The following is a 4,283-nucleotide window of genomic DNA, read 5'->3' as shown; positions in this document are numbered from 1 at the left end:
ATCAATGCAGTTTTGCTGATAAGGTGAACATCTTTTAGCTATTTTTAGTGGAAAAAAATAGGCCTATATTTATTGCAGTGAAAATACAATTATCTGACACTGACAAATATTTTTAAAAGGAAACATGCAAATCTTACTGTTTTCTTCAAGTTGTATCCTTCAAATACAGTGGTATTTTTCATAATGTTGTGGAGATGCCTTCATACGACATCAACACCTCCGTGCAGCTGTGGTTGTACGGTAAGCTATTATCACTGGTCCTATTCAAACCGGACTATGGATTGTTCGGCCACTGAATCCAGCAGTGTCTGCTACAATATCGAAGTAAGTGCGCATCATTGATCATTGTTCTCGCTAAAAATATTTTCTCATAACATGAGATGTGCAGTTTACTTTAAAGATAAATTATTGTGCACCTATAGCACTCATCGCTGTCATTAAAACACAACATACCACAGGAAAAGTAATCAAGCGCATCCACTACAAATAGGCTGTCTAAATTTATATAATTTTGGTTTAACTTCTGCGTAATGACTTTATGTAATTTCAGTGCGTATCTCCATTAATGAGAGTTGAATATTTAATGTAAATGTATATGATGAAATGAAAACAGATTAAAATTGTTGTTTACTTCATTACTTTTCTCTCTCCAGGAAAAAAAATTCTGTACGCATAGGTCAGAGTTTGCGTGCAGGTGCGCAAATTTTCCCGTCAAATTGGTTTTTTATAAATTTCACCTTTTGCGTAGGAAGTAGCGAACGCCTCTTTCAGGGCATGTTTTGTGTGTACGCAATGGTTATAAATGAGGCCCCTGGTCACTTTATTATCAGGACAAATGCACTGTGTGTGGCATGTCAATGTGCAAGACTATCTGGTCACTAATCACTACTGTCACTTATTCCATTTCAGTTTCTGTATACGTACTATTTCAAATCAATGTAGAGTTCAATGTGCAGTAGTGTCAATGCTCACTTTACTCTGATTGCTCAATGTGTAATATGACTCAGTCACTTGTTGTATGTACTTTTATAATTGTACTGTACAGTCTATAGTCTTATTCATTGTCTGTGGTTATATGTTTGTTTTCTAACACCAGAAAAATACACTGACAAAGGCTTTCAATTCAATTCAATCCAATCCAAAAGCTTTATTGAGAAATTTAAAAAGCCCAAACAGCAAACATTTCCCTAATGCAAATACAATCAGCAGACATTAAAAGTTGTTGATAAAATATAAAAAGTAAAGATGATATATTAATAAAAAGGTAACATTTTCATCAATAATTATTGAAAGTAAAAGTGAAAACGAATTAGATGGATCTCTCTCTCCTACTGAGTTACAGAAATGGGTTTCGTTAACGTTTTAACTGTATTGCTATTCTTACGATGCTGTACACCAGTCCAGTTCTTTAACAGTATTCTTTTTTTTGTTGTTGTTTGTTTTTCATGTTCTTTATATTCTGAAATGTAAAAATGTACAGAAAAAAAAAACAGCACGTTTGAACATAATACTATTATAAAGACAAATTAATATGAAACATCTATTTGTAATTGCACCAGTATGCAGTGACGGCTTGTCGGGGGAGGCAGGGGAGGCACAGCTTCACCATAATTTTGAGGTAACCAATCATCAGAGAGACGTAAATTACGTGATATTAGTTTGAACATCTCCCGCTACGCTGATAATGTACCAAGTACTTATGATCAGTAGCGATATTGAATATTTGATTGCCAACAGATTTACCAAGCTGTCAACCAGTCATAAGGGTCAATTTTTTTTTTTAATTGAGATTTATACATCATCTTAAAGCTGAATAAATATGCTTTCCATTGATGTATGGTTTGTACAATACTGTTCTTTAACAGTATTCTTTTTTGTTGTTTGTTTTTCAATGGAAAAAACAAACATGAATGGCTTTATATTATGAAATGTAAAAATCTACAGAACAAAAACAGCACATCTGAACATAATACTATTATAAAGACAAATGAATATGAAACATCTATTTGTAATTGAACCAGTATGAAGACATTTTTAGTGTTTAAGTTTATATTCATTTATTCATTAAGTTTATATATAATTTTGATACTACAGGTAAACTAAGGTCTAGCAGTAGTATTCAGGTAAATAATAACCTATAAAAGAAACTGAATAAATTAATCAAATCTAAAATAGCACTGCATAGTCTACACTGTATAAACTGAGCTGATGGATTAATGCTTATTGAAGCTACTAAAGTCATTCAGTCAAGAGCAAAGATTGTAGTTTCTCTTTTTCTTTTGTTGTTTGATTATCATTAATATGATGGATGGCTACAGGTTTATTAGGCTGCTGTCAATTTAAGAACTAATGCGTGGATCCAATATACTGACACATCAGATTTTCTCCAATATATTGCTTTACCTCAAAATCTTGTTTACATAATCTATGGAAGCAATCAAAATTAGATTAATTGCACAATGAAAATGCATTATAGGGGCCGTTTACGACAATGTTTTCAGCCAAAAACGGGTAACTTTATATGCGTTTTGCCTGTTCGTTTACATGACAATGGCGTTTTGGGGACTGAAATCGCATAATTTTGAAGACAGGTTTCAAAGTGCAAGTTTTTGAAAACGCCACTGTTATCCTTTCCGTGTAAACACCCAATACCGGGAATCTTTGAAAACGGTGACGTCATGCGCGTGCGTAGTACATGTTAGGTGGCGGAAAACATGGTAGTGTTGTTGCTGATCAAGAGTTTGCTAACGCTTCTTCAGCAAAGTGTGGATTTACTTCACCAATATTACAACCAACAGCAGAGACACATCATATACACACGGCAACAGATACTGTTCAATAACAAGGTGACGGCGCCAACTACTGGCCTGGCATACGTAATAGTGTTTTTGGCCATTTTCGCAGATGTGTAAACGCGAATCGTTTTGAAAACGTTGTCGTGTACACATGAAACTTTTTAAAAACGCAAGGGAAAAACTTTTCCGTTTTTTGACTACACTGTTGTCGTGTAAACGTAGCCATAGATGAATGTCTTGACATTAGCACAGATAGAAACGGCTGGCAAGATACATTTAGCTTGATAACTGGACCACAAAACCAGTCATAAGGGTCAATTTTTTTTTTTAATTGAGATTTATACATCATCTTAAAGCTGAATAAATATGCTTTCCATTGATGTATGGTTTGTACAATACTGTTCTTTAACAGTATTCTTTTTTGTTGTTTGTTTTTCAATGGAAAAAACAAACATGAATGGCTTTATATTATGAAATGTAAAAATCTACAGAACAAAAACAGCACATCTGAACATAATACTATTATAAAGACAAATGAATATGAAACATCTATTTGTAATTGAACCAGTATGAAGACATTTTTAGTGTTTAAGTTTATATTCATTTATTCATTAAGTTTATATATAATTTTGATACTACAGGTAAACTAAGGTCTAGCAGTAGTATTCAGGTAAATAATAACCTATAAAAGAATAAATTAATCAAATCTAAAATAGCACTGCATAGTCTACACTGTATAAACTGATCTGATGGATTGATGGTTATTGAAGCTACTAAAGTCATTCAGTCAAGAGCAAAGAAGCAATAAAATTAAATTAATTGCACAATGAAAATGCATTATAGGGGCCATTTACACGACAACGTTTTCAACCAAAAACAGGAAACTTTATTTGCGTTTTGCCTGTTCGTTTACATGACAACAGCGTTTTGGGGACTGAAAACGCATAATTTTGAAAACAGGTTTCGAAGTGCAAGTTTTTGAAAACACCAGTTATTGTTTCCGTGTAAACACCCAATACCGGGAATCTTTGAAAACGGTGACGTCATGCGTGTGCGTAGTACATGTTAGGTGGCGGAAAACATGGTAGTGTTGTTGCTGATCAAGAGTTTGCTAACGCTTCTTCAGCAAAGTGTGGATTTACTTCACCAATATTACAACCAACAGCAGAGACACATCATATACACACGGCAACAGATACTGTTCAATAACAAGGTGACGGCGCCAACTACTGGCCTGGCATACGTAATACAGTGTTTTTGGCCATTTTCGCGGATATGTGTAAATGCGAATCGTTTTGAAAACGTTGTCATGTAAACATTAAACTTTTTAAAAATGCAAGGGAAAGACTTTTCCGTTTTTCACTACATTGTTGTCGTGTAAACGTAGTCATAGATGCATGTCTTGTTATTAGCACAAATAGAAACGGCTGGCAAGATACATTTAGCTTGATAACTGGACCACAAAACCAGTCATAAGGGTCAATTTTT

Source organism: Sinocyclocheilus anshuiensis, unplaced genomic scaffold, assembly GCF_001515605.1.
Source record: "Sinocyclocheilus anshuiensis isolate Anshui unplaced genomic scaffold, SAMN03320099.WGS_v1.1 scaffold1523, whole genome shotgun sequence".
In the NCBI taxonomy this organism is placed as follows: domain Eukaryota; kingdom Metazoa; phylum Chordata; class Actinopteri; order Cypriniformes; family Cyprinidae; genus Sinocyclocheilus; species Sinocyclocheilus anshuiensis.
This window is presented reverse-complemented; position numbering follows the sequence as displayed.